Raw genomic sequence first — 13613 nt, 5'->3', positions numbered from 1 at the left:
AAAAAGTTATCCTTTAATTATGATTTGCCTTATTTTCTTATCTTCAGAAACATTGAAGAATTACTTATTTGAATCTTGATTTCCTCAGTTGCAGAAATATTATTATTTTTTAAGTTTTTGTAAAATCTTCTCAAAATTTCACCCGTTCTTCCTTTTCTGCGAACCACATTTGAACTCTTTAACTCCCCGCACAAGAAGTTAAACTGTAAAAAGTATTCCTGTTCCATTCTTCAAATTTAGTTCTTGGTTATAAAATTATGGAGAAGTGATAAAGGAAGGTCTAATTAGAAAATGGACACTTAAGGGAAAAAACACGGGGTATATTAAGATTCAACTTTACATTTTACGTAAGAAGCACGAGGAATATTGTCAGTGTTTTTTTTCCTTCTTTTTTTGAGATGCAGAGTAATTAAAGAATAGTTGGCATGAGAAAAATTCTAACTAAAATTTGGAACAAAAACTATTTTTAAAAGTTTCGTTCATACCTTTTTAATTTTGCATCATCGTCACCAGACTTTTCAGAAACACATTCTTCTGTATAGAACAATTGTCTAGAACCATCGTCCCACATAAAAACTCTAGAACAATAATAAAGTGTTTTTTATGTATACCGTGAAATTTAAAGTGTTTATCAGAGTATATTTTTTAAAAAGTATATTTCATTTCTGTCAATACATTGAGAGATTTATTTAATAACCTATAGGTTATATTTTTTTTTTAGTTTTTAATTTAAAAATTACATTACTTGTCTGAAGTAAAAATTAATTTTCATAAATTCGGTAATGAAAAAGGGGTTAACAAAACTCTAAAATAATAGAATTTTTTAAAATTATTTTAAAATTTGGTTTATGCTGAAATGTAAAATAATTTATTTATATAGATTAAATCTTTTCCAATTCTTAAATTCTTTAGATTCATTTTTTCAAATTAATTAATGAATAGAATTTTACTAGCATGTAATTTTACGCTCTTATAAAAACAACATATACTGTAAAGCAGAAGAGATAAATGCTGAAAATGTAAAATTGTTGAACAGTCAAGTAGATGAAAAGTACAAAATAAATTTCTTTTTTTCATTGCAAGCAACCAGTATTTATTTATTTCGTTCTTTTTGAAATTTGTTTTTCTTAAATAGTAGTTTCAAAGCATATTTTTGTGTTTAAATGAAACATAAAATATATATCTCAAATCATTTTGTCTATATAAGGCTCAAACCGTTCAACGATAGATTGATTTATTTGGAAGTGGTAAGCACTTATGAATTTTTTAAACTCCACAATTTGTATTTAAAAAAATCTGTGTTAAAGATATGTTTTCATTTTTAATAAATAAAATTAGTTTTTTAAAATTTTTATAGATACCTGTTGTTTTCAACAACTTCGTTTCCCAACATAGGATGGAGATTTTTTTCATCACATTTGTAATCATAACACTCAAGCATCGAATCATCCAACACTCTTTTATCACGTCTATAATAATAATGCATGTGTGACGTTAATTAAATTCTAGGTTTTGTAAGACCTTATAACAGGAAAATAATTTTAAAAAAAAGGAATAAAGCGCTTGTGGGTCAGTTTCGTAAAATTTACACTTTTGATGTCTTATGATTTTAAATAATTTTTATTATTGAAATAAAATTCCGAATAGTGTTTTTAAGCATTCCAATTAATTCACTATATGTTTTTAGCAAATGTAGATTTAGATCGAAATTAGCACTTTGAAAAAAAAAAATACCTACCATTTTAATACCTCAGCTACATTGCTAAATCCCAGCCTTCTTGACTTCCTACTTTACTTTAATTAAATCAACTGCCGATTATAAAGAATTTTAACTAATCTAGTTGAGAAAATTGTGTTATACGTAATATACAATAAAGCTTATCAAGCATGCAGGTGAGATTTCGTGCTACAGGTGATGATTTCGAGCAATAGGTGATGATTTCGTAATACAAGTCGATAACGCAATGCTGCACAGGGCTCGCATTGTGGATGATTATCTTCAGGATTAAACAATTCAGTACGTAGAGGGGCCTGTTAAATCACCGGATTTGAAACCCATCGAGCATGTATGGAATGCTTTAGAAAGACATGTGTCTGTTTTTAATCCTCCTTATCAGACCCTTAACACGATTGCAACTTTGCAAGAACAATGACTCGCACTTCTAACAGAACTTACAGACCACTTAATTGAAAGCATCACTCATCGCTGTATGTGCCGTATACCAGCTAGAGGGGATCACACTCCATACTAAAAGTTCTTTTTCAAACCACAACTGATAACTCATCTAATACGCATGCTAATATATGTTACACCATAACTGTCTGGTTATTACATTTCATGTTGTATTATACATCACTATTTTGCGGACATTTTTTCTTAATTACATGGGTAACGTTTCAAGTTATGGTCACCTTCCCCATTTTTCCTTAACTTATAGTAACCAGTTTATGAGGATAGAATTGAATATGAGGACAGAGTTGTTTGCAATGATATTTTAAATATTTGATTTGATTTAAATAAAATTACTATACCTCCAACCAATTATTTTCCAGATGGAAAATCCAGGTCCAGATAGAAATTCTGGCCCAGCACGTCTACTTATCTCATCATCTTGAAGACCTAAGTCTTCCCTAAAATTATAGTAAAGTATTTCAAGTTTTTTTTTAAACGTTCTATATATAGATATATTTTATTACTATAGTTAAATTTTTATTTTTTTACTGTAATTAAAAGCTATTTTCTAACTATATAACTCTTAATCAATAAAATTAACCAGGCATATTCAATAAATGTTAACAAAAATCTTAGCGTAATTATTAATTAATAACAAATTCAGTCATAATTCGAGCGTTTTATGTAGTCATAAAATAATCAAAACTATAATGAATGTGGAATTTTCTTTTTTTAATTTGTCAAGAAATTCAGCTTTCATTTATCTGAAGGCAACCGAAAAGCCAGTTCAGACCTTTGATCATCAACATTTCAGTGCTAATAGCTACGCAGGAAATGTTCGGTAATTTGATTAGCGATCACTCTCTTTAGTAATATGAAATCGCAATAATTTTGTGAAAACAATTATTGAATTTCGTCATAAGATGCAGAGATCCAGTAGAAACTTGAGCACCCTAACTAGCTGGAAAGTGGTTCCAATATTCCACTCATTCACACATAAGAAATTGCCTTTTTTTAAAAAGTAGCGATAGTATATCACGTCTATGAGTTGTTGTAAAACGAGTCGAGCATAGATATAGTTTTTAATACTATAACTGAATGAAACAGGAATGAGATGGTAAACGAATAAAATGAATAAATGAATGAAATGAATACATGAAACATAATAAATGAAGGAATGAAACAGAAATAATAGTTCTGAATAAATAAAATTATACTGAGCATTTTAAACCAACTGAGTAATTTTACTAACATAATCAAGCACTCAATTTGCGAACAGTATGAAATTTTTTTTAGTGCTGACTGCTTATATTAATCAACCGTAATATTATTACATTACAATTTTTCAACTTATATAGTTCCTCTACAATACAGCAATATATTTTTATTTCCTATTTGTCCATTAAAGAAAAGTTTTAATTATGATGAAATTTTAACACAGCGAATTTCAATAAAAGTACTTACTCAATATCATCCAATTCATCACCAGCTGCATAATTAGTTTCCTCTGAAGCTAAAAATAAATTAGAAATGTACTTTTTATAAAAATTTTTCTTATTTGAAAATAAATTTAATTTTACATGCAAGAAAATTTGGCCAAGAAAAGTTTGAAACTCCACATTTTGGAAACTAACAGTATGGGAGTAGTCATGTAATTGGTACTGCATATCGGCGAGACAAGTTGGGACCTATTGTTCAAACCTGTTAGGTTCCAAACCACAGTCGAGAACAGAACTTCTGTCCAACTCAATGACTTATAAATATTGCTATCGTGCTGTTGTTTAGAGCAGAAAGATATTTTTAAGATTTAATTTAAGCAACATAGAGTTTTTGTGTATGACATTATTATATTTAATATTTGAAAATTTTGTGAAATATATGTTCAATTAAGTTTGCTTTTGTACAATAATAATCTTTGACTACATCAAAGTAGCAGAAAAATTAAAATTTTTAAAGTTAGTCCTGCTAATTGATTCTGCGAGTTTAGCTACCCGGATCATGTTCTACTCACATTTGAAAAAAATATATTTAAAGTTACACGAATTTAAAAAGTGCGTGGTTTATACTTACATGTTATCTGAGGAAACTTTTGCAACTTTTGGAGCCAGTAATTTAATACCGCTCGGTTATATAGAAAACTCATAATTAAATATGAAAATCGCAGTGAATTCAAGCACATTCACCAAGTAAAGTTCAAAAGAGAATGAGTAAAATTTATTTTATTCCTCTTTGTTGCTGTTCTTAACAATTCATGTATTGCTCGCAACAATGTCTTAAGTTATTTAAACAATGACTCTCAAGTATTTTTCATGGTTTTCTAATAATTCCAAGAATCAAAGTATTGTTGTAAATCTTCAAAAATGCATTTTTTGTAATTGACTTTTATTTTTAAATTACGTATAGAACAGACACATTGTTGGTGTACTGAAGTTTAAATTCTCCTCTTTACACAGAAAGCGCTTTTTACTAACTAATTAGACATTTTTACTAAAAATTCTCAAATAACTAATTAACAGCATTGAATAGTTTTTGCTTTATTTTATGCCACGAAATGTGTTCGATTAAATTTAGTGACACATTTTCGAAATTGTTTTGAAATAAGACATTTTAAAAAAGTCTCATAAATACCTACATCACCTAAAAATTTTAACTTTTGTAAATCAGCTCTATTTCAGCTTAAAAAAATTTATTCACTCATTAATTATTTATTAGTTACTTAATAATTAAGAAAACTGAGAACATATAATTCTCTGCAGATTAACGTGTGGAAATAATACAATATAATACAATATACCTGCATAATACAATATAATACCTACATAATACTTATATGCATAATACCAATAATGCCTACATAATACATCTGAAAAATTTCAAATCGCGTAAAATTGAGCTGTTAAGAACTTTTGCTTTTTGCTCGAATTGAAAAATTTTTACTCACAATTATATAATTTGTTTATCCAAGGATATACACACATATACGTAACAGACCATGCAAAACATAAATTTTAGTATATACTTATTATTTTTTATAATTTTATTTAATAATTGTCGAAAAAGTTTTGAATCGTAAGGTATGCAATTTTTTGCATCATTTTCAAGAATGCAATTTTTGTTTTTGACGAAACCGTTTCCTGGTGTATGCTCAAGCAAAAATTTCGTCTAAGTGTGAAAATTCGAAGAAGTGAGGACAGTTATATCGTCATGTTGAGGAAACGAATCGCGTCAAAATTATTGAAATACTTCGCCATTCTATTATTCTTCGCCTAATATATCTCACTTTCCTGAAAATCCCCTTTACGTGGGCACCACACAGGGGGCGCAGCACAACAAGGACAGATAGAACAGAGAGACTCATGTCTAACAAATGTCTAACTACACTCATGTCATGACTAATGTCCGAAGCTGGATTCGAACCCCAGATCTTCTTGGAACGAGTCCAACTCTCTGACCACCATATGGGCCAGTCAGCTTTATTCGTCACTTAATTTTCGATTGTCTGGTCTCATTCTGCAGTCGCTGGCCAAATTATTAGACACGCTAAAAGATTCTATGTAAAACCTTAATTATTAGGTGATGCTGTTCATCATTATTGTTTTTCATACTGTCATATACTTAGCTCTTTGTTGTTTAAAGAATAGTGGTTGCTAAACGTTTACAAGGAATGAGTTTTACATTTCCAGTGGTTTACAAAATTTGTTGAATTAGCGTTGCCACCTGCAGCACTGGAAAGGATAAATTTCTAATGCACTGGCACTTTAAATAATATAGGAATCTACGACTTCCATGTACTTTTTGTATTCATTGCATCAAACGGGTTACTCCAGTTCTTAGAAAAATTTAAAAGTATTAACGAAAATGAGATAAACTCCAGACATTTAATTAATTTGTCACCATCACTGTATGTTATATAGTGAAAAAATATGTATGTATGAGAACTATTCCTTCCAGAACTTTAAATGGTAAGTTAGAATCCTAAAACTGGAAATTCGTGCTAGTTTTACATAGATAAATCTCGGAACTCATAGTATTATGCGGTAATTAACGAAACCATGTTTACGAAAAAAGAACTAAGGTATAAACATATTTTGTTTTATTTGGTCAGAACTTCACTGCAGGTCTTGTACATTTGCTTAAAGTGTTAATATTGTACAGAACACAGGGGTTCGTTTTGATTAGAGATGAATAAAACAGCCATTAAGACTCCAAAAATTTATTAGCAGAATCTTCCAGAAAATACAGCTATTTCTAGCACTCAATTACAGCTCAAATAATAGTGTAGTACACAACAAAATACTGACTTTTCAACCTCGGATGGTTTAATGAACTCACTAGAGACTCCCAAATTAGAACACTACTGCAGTCGCAAGCAGGCTATACTGCTCTCTGAGAGACATATTTCTATTTATGTAGGCTTGGCGACAAAATCCCGGAACTTTCGACATGATTCTAAACAATTCTCGTATAACTCCATAAATATTAGTCCAATCACTTCAAAGCTCGAAGTTTTCGGAACTATCATTTGGTTGCCAACATGGTCGTCAAGTATTGCCAGATCGACAAAAATGTCGCCAAACCGTGTCTTCCAAAAGAAATGCATCAGAAGTCTTTCCTCTCTAAGTTACTTTTGAGTTAGGCGATTTTCTTTCACATTTTCTAATTAACTATTTATTTAGAGTCCGTCTGAGATATTTAGCTGTACACGAGAATTTTCACAAAATTATACACGCATTTTCAAATTCGTAACAATATGAAGTGGTGGTCAAAATCATTGTATCTATAATGATTATTATTGATGATGATGATTATAACTAATTATTGGTTAATTAAAATCAAAAGGGTCTTCTAAAGTACATAATATGCATATTCATTCATAACATGATAACTCCTATTATTAAAAATTTTGTATTAGAGTTGCTTGAAATGGCGATTAAAAAGCAATTAAAAGCAATTTGCTTTTCCACCATAACAGTATTTTTTTTTTTTTTTTAACTACACTGACAATGAAATGTTTTGTAATGCAACTACGCTTTAGGGTGTAACTCAGTTTTGCCAATCTAACAAAATTTTCAGAGAAAATTTTCAAGAGAAAAATAACGGTAATATTTCAGTTGTCTACAATAGCCTCAAGTACACACTCTGACCCACTCAATTAGAATGATGAAGAAAGGTAAACATTTCCCCCTCCATTGGTAAAGTAAGCATGAAAGTTAAATTTGCCCTCCTTTTTCCTGATTGATTAAAAGAAGAAAACAAAGATTTATTTTATTTTATACATTATTTTTTATGTTCCTTTGGGAAGAAGTTAAAATGTAAATGTTGCTTGAATATAAATGGGAAAAGATATATTTACTGACTTCAAGTTTTTACTTTAAAACAAATAAAGTAATTTTTTATCTATTTATCAAGATTGATACTACGATATTTACTCGAGTATCTCTGCTCCTATTTTTTGTAAATTTATTTTGGTAATAAAATCGTTTTCTCGTGTATTGGGTTGTTTGGAATGTAATTTCGTTTTTTTCTTTCACGATAATGATAGTCCCGATTTTCTTTCAGTGGAGAAATATTTTATTGAATCCTATACTGTACATTCTTGTCAAANCCATCTTTCTGGCAATGGCATGATTTGACGCTCATTAATTATTTGCTCTTTGCAGAGTCAGTATTTTCTTTCAGTGAAGAAATATTTTATTGAATCATATACTGTACATTTTTGTCAAATACATTGAGCCATCTTTCTGGCAATGGCATGATTTGACGCTCATTAAATATTTGCTCTTTGCAGAGTCGGGATTTTCTTTCAGTGAAGAAATGTTTTATTGAATCATATACTGTACATTTTTGTCAAATACATTGAGCCATCTTTCTGGCAATGGCATGATTTGACGCTCATGAAATATTTGCTCCTTGCAGAGTCGGGATTTCTTTTCAGTGAGGAAACATTTTATTAAATCATATGCTGTACATTTTTGTCAAACACATTGTGCCATCTTTCTGGCAATAGCACGATTTGGCGCTCATGAAATATTTGCTCCTTGCAGAGTCGGGATTTCTTTTCAGTGAGGAAACATTTTATTAAATCATATGCTGTACATTTTTGTCAAATACATTGTGCCATCATTGTGGCAATGGCATGTTTTGACGCTCATTTAATATTTGCTCTTTACAGGCAAAGAATTGATTAATGATTTCTATGACCTTCTCATTTGAAATAAAGGTTTTACCGTCTAAAACATTCTGCAGAGATCAAAACATAGTTATTACAACCCGTTTCTTTTCTTCAGTGATGATACACTTCAAAAGTGAATCATTTTCTTGACGTTTGAAAATCAAATCACAGGTGTCAACGCGACGGCACAAATTTCTTTCCGTTAAAAACATTGAGAAACCCATATGTCGAGCGTTGAGATCAAACCAAATAACAGACAAAAACGCGACGGTACGAATTTCTTTTGATTAAAAACATTGGGAAACCCATATGTCTAGCATTGAGATAGATTAAACCAAATTACAGACGTCAACGCGACGGCACAAATTTCTTTCGGTTAAGAACATTGAGGGACTCATGCGTCGAGCTTTGAGTTTAAACCTAGGCGTTTTAAAGGATCATGAACAGTCAAATTCAATAAATTTAATCTCTCAGCTATCTCACGAGTTGCTATTCGTCGTTTTGCATCAATAAATGTTTATATTGTATCTTCACCAGCTTCAATTGACCTTCCAGAATGGGTGCATTTGAACATCAAAATAGTCGGATCGGAATCTTGCAAACAAGGTTTGGAGCTGGCGTACTGTCAATGCATCTTCTCCATACGCATGGCACAATTTGTTTCACTGCTTGAACAGCATTTTTACCAAATCTATGATAAAAAAAGTAAAAATATGCGAAAATATAGCTTTTCAGTTTCCATACTTACAAGGGTCCCATCCGAAAACTACTGCGTAGAATCAATCGAATTTTTTCACAAGCAACCCTTGCTGTATCAGCTATTGGAAAGCTGGTGAACAAAATACCTTTATATATTACAATGTTTTTAAAAATTTGCTACAGTTTTTTTGAATGTCATTTAGGTATACAATATACTTTACCTACAGTGAGTTTATGAACACACTTTTCATGAAAATATCGCTTTTAACCAGTTAACCGTGTGTTTTCACGTCATGTAAAATAAAAAATTACCCTTGACTATCAAAACTCGAAATTGTAATAAAATACAATCAGAAATATAATTTGGTGGCACATTTTTTCAATTACCTACAGAACTGGTAAATAATATTTTATATTGCGCGTCAGGGAGCGCTCACTGCCCGAAACAAACTATTTTCTAATTATAAACTAATCATTACTATTTTCCTTATTTTTGGAAAAAGCAGTTCTAATATACAAGTTATGTTAAACCTATTTGGTGCAGTGTAATCTGTCTGGAAACTACAGTTCATTAAATATTACAATAATTGATGTTCAAATGTAAAACCAATTGCTTTTAAAAGTTTAGCACCCACTATTCTTCAAACAACAAAGAGCTAAAATTGTGGAAATAAGTAGTTTCCAGTTATAAACTTTAGTGTTTGAGTTTATTTTTCAGATTAGTTTCCAGGAAGGAAGTGAAGGGAATTCAAGAAACAAGCATTCAATCAATGTGACGTACGAAATCGTTATCTGTAAAAGAGCGAACAATTTCTTCCTTCATGCCAGTGGAGAGGGATGAGCAACCCACTCATCTTTTGAGTCTTTGGCCGATTGTATGAGATTGTGGATGATGATCCGATATATATATTTGTATATTCAATTAGAATTTTAGATTTAAGTTAACCATTGAAAGTAATATTAAATGTGTTCCAGTTTATTTGTGTACTTCATGATTTTTAGCATACTCTGTTTTGCGAGTTAAATCCACAAAGGTTATGGGCCTTGCCCACCTCAACGCTATTTGCAAACGTCAACGCCTTTGCCCACGTCAACGATATAGATTCAGAAGAAATTCTATCTGGGAGCTGAAAGATTTATTTTAATAGCAGCAAGAAACCAAGTTTTGAATATGGAAGGAAATTCCGAATCAACGAACTTAGCTTTTCCCAAACTTGGAGCATTCAGCTACGATAGTAGGAAGTGTGACATGAGAGTGGCTCTGATGGATCGTGGAAGTTGGGAATTCGTCGGTGCAGCTGAACCACCATCACCACCTGTAGACACTGCCTCAGAATCAGTTAAACAGAATTTCGAGATAAGGAAAGCTAGAACTTATTCTACTATATATCAAGGTGTTGAACGTCAATTTTTGAAGTTGATTCAGTCTACGACAGATGGGAAGAAAGCTTGGGACATTCTAAAAGAAAATTTTGAACCTAAATCAAGAGCAAGAATTGCTGGCCTGGTAGATGAATTTTACGAATTGAAATTTCAGCCAAATGAAGAGGTGATTGAAATATTCTGTCAACGAGATCGAGATAAAAGTGCATAGATTAAAGAAGCTGGGTTCGAGATTCCCGAACTATTAGTATGTTTCCAGATAATAAGAAAACTTCCGGAAGAATATTACAATTCAGTACAGATCTTATATCGTTTAAAGGATTCGGAATTTACAATAAATAATATTGAGAGTCAATTGATCAGCGAATCCGGCAGAATCCAACTAAAAGCTCGAGATAGTGGGTTCGATTCAGTTACAAATGCTTACTTAGCTAAAACAGACATGAAATCATCTAGAGAAAGGAATTTGTCGAAGGACGAAGACATTCCACGCAGCGGAAGCGGTCTGGGCCGGAGAAATACACAAGAAACTGGATACAGACGAAACTTGCAGAGCAAAGGATATCGACATAAAAGTATAGGGCCGTGTTTCAACTGCAATAAACAAGGTCATTATTCAAGAGATTTCAAAGCAAGCAAAACTGCAAATAAGATGCAAGATCGTCAAAGTGTGAGGCAAAATCCAGCTACTGGTCTTTTCTATACGGGTATTGAAATTAACGAAGAAGTTGCCGAGGTCGACAGCACGGAACTGGATTTAGAAGAATGGCTTATTGACTCAGCAGCAACATCTCATTTCCCGAACAGACGAGAATGGTTCGAGACGTTTAGACCTCTGAAGAAAGCAAAAGTACTCGTCGGGGATAGGAACAGTACATCAGAAGTAGAAGGGGTAGGCGACATAATTTTTTATGTTAAAGATAACGACAGATTCGTAAAGCTAATATTAAACAACGTATACTATGCTCCAAATCTACGACGCAACTTAATAGCTGGATCTAATATTGATATAGCGGGATATAAAATTGTTTGGCAAAATTCAAAAATGATAATCTACGATAACCGTAGCAGATATTTCTTCAGTGTACCTAGAATAGATAAACTGTACATTGTGAAAGGGTTACCTGACAAACGTAAATCTGAAATACTTAAAAATGAAATTAACGCTCCATTAGACGTAACACTGTGTCATAGGAGATTTGCTCACCTAAATGACAGTCTTGTTAAGCACATGAGTAATAACAATGTTGTAAAAGGAATTGAGCAACTTAAAGGTAAATCTGAAACTTGTATTACTTGCAAAGTGACTAAGTTTACCCGAGCATCTTTTAAAAGGAATTATCAACGTCTAACAAATAAAGTACTGGATAAGGTGCTTATGGATTTGTGGGGACTTTCTCCAACACCTTCAATGGGTGGAAGTCGATATTTTTTTGTCGATAATAGATGATTTTTCCAGAAAAGTGGAAGTTTTTACTGTAGAGAAGAAAACAGAAGTTTTTAAATGTTTCAAAACATATCTCGTAAAATCTGAAAGAGAATTAAACTGCAAATTGAAGTCAGTCCGAACAGACAACGGAATGGAATTTTGTCACGCCGAGTTTGAAGATTATTTAAACAATCTGGGAATTCGAATAGAGCGAACTTCAACTTATTCTACAGAACAAAACGGGATTGCAGAAAAATTCAACCGTGACGCAGTTGAAGCTGTTTGAGCATCACTTCACGATAGTGGACTAAATGACCGATTTTGGGCTGAAGCTCTATATATGTACGTTCAGGTACGAAACCGAAGTGAACACAAGTTAACAAATGGATTAACACCTTTTGAAATTTGATTTGGTTCTTTGGCGTTTGTTCACGTACCCAAGGTAAAACGCAACAAATTGAACAGGACATCAAAACTAGGAATCTTAGTTGGCTACGCAACAAGAACGAAGGGTTATAGGATCTATATTCCAGAAGAAAGAAGAGTAGTAGTAACTATTCATGCTAGTTTTGACGAAATGAAAAATGGAGTAGAGACATTATTTCGGAAGAATAAGAAGTGTGAATACGTAAGATATAAAGACAGCTACCAAGAATAAGTGTAAGACAATAACGAAGAAACTGTTACAAAGAAAGAAGAAATGCTGCTACCAATAAAAATTGAAGAGTGGAAAAGAGTTGAAGCACCAAGAAAATTAAGTTCAAGAATAGATGTTTACTATTACCCACCTTCAAGCAAAGAGAGACTTCGATCAACTATGGACGTAGAACGATTTTGTGCTAAGAACGGATTAAAGTTCCAACCAGAACTATTTTCATTTAAGTCGACAAGTCCAAAGCAAGAAGATAGCGGAGATTCATCGACGGATTGTGTAGTTCAAGATTTCGAAGATATTTTCGAAGACGAAGTATACAACTTGAAATCGCCTAGAACGTACGAAGAAACCTAAAAATCAGCCGACAAGGATAAGTGGAATAAATCCATGGAAGATGAAATTCAAATGATGAAAAATCGTAAAGTATGGGATTAAGTTGAACCTCCAGAAAATGCCAAAATCATCGGAAGCAAATGGTTGTATAGTGTGAAGCGAGATGATAAAAACCAGATAAAGAAGTTCAAGTCCCGGCTGGTAGCTCAAGGGTTTAAACAGGTAAAAGGAAAAGACTTTTCTGACATTTTTTCACCTGTAATAAATTTTTCAATTATACGATTTCTATTCATTTTATTAGTAAGTTGTTTATGCTGGAAATGTGTACAACTGGATATTAAAAGTGCATATTTGTACGGAAATTTAACTGAAACTTTATATATGTCTCAACCGAAAGGATTTAAAGTTAAAGATAAAGAATATATGGTTTGTAAGTTAAATAAAGCTATATATGGTTTAAAACAAAGTGGACGACAGTGGAATATTGAATTAGACGATACTTTTGGACAACTAGGTTTTGAAAAACTACTTTGATGTAATTGTGTTTATAAATTGAAATCTAAAGTTATTCTTTTGGTATATGTCGATGACATAGTATTATTTGGGGAAGATCAGAACAAAAGATGAAGCCGTTGATTTACTTAAAAGTAAATTAGAAATTCAAGATTTAGGCAAATTGAAATATTTGTTACTTGTAAACTTTGAAACCGTAAATGATAGGGTTTATTTACATCAAGTAGCTTATATTGAAAAGTTAATGAAGAAATTT

The 13613-nt window shown here is 31.7% G+C and overlaps 1 long non-coding RNA gene across 1 annotated transcript; it reads right to left on the bottom strand.

Moving 5' to 3' along the window:
- Positions 1–485: 485 nt before the first annotated feature.
- LOC139426219 (uncharacterized) lies at positions 486–2632 on the bottom strand. The gene is made up of 3 exons (XR_011637432.1): positions 2533–2632; positions 1362–1469; positions 486–578 (listed from the first exon to the last, which is right to left on the bottom strand). It is a non-coding gene; the product is annotated as an uncharacterized lncRNA (long non-coding RNA).
- Between the last annotated feature and the right edge of the window lie 10981 nt (positions 2633–13613).

The sequence above is a fragment of the Parasteatoda tepidariorum genome, chromosome 8 (assembly GCF_043381705.1).
Source record: "Parasteatoda tepidariorum isolate YZ-2023 chromosome 8, CAS_Ptep_4.0, whole genome shotgun sequence".
NCBI lineage: Eukaryota > Metazoa > Arthropoda > Arachnida > Araneae > Theridiidae > Parasteatoda > Parasteatoda tepidariorum.
Note: the sequence above shows the minus strand (reverse complement) of the source record. Positions and strands in the feature narration are given on the sequence as shown.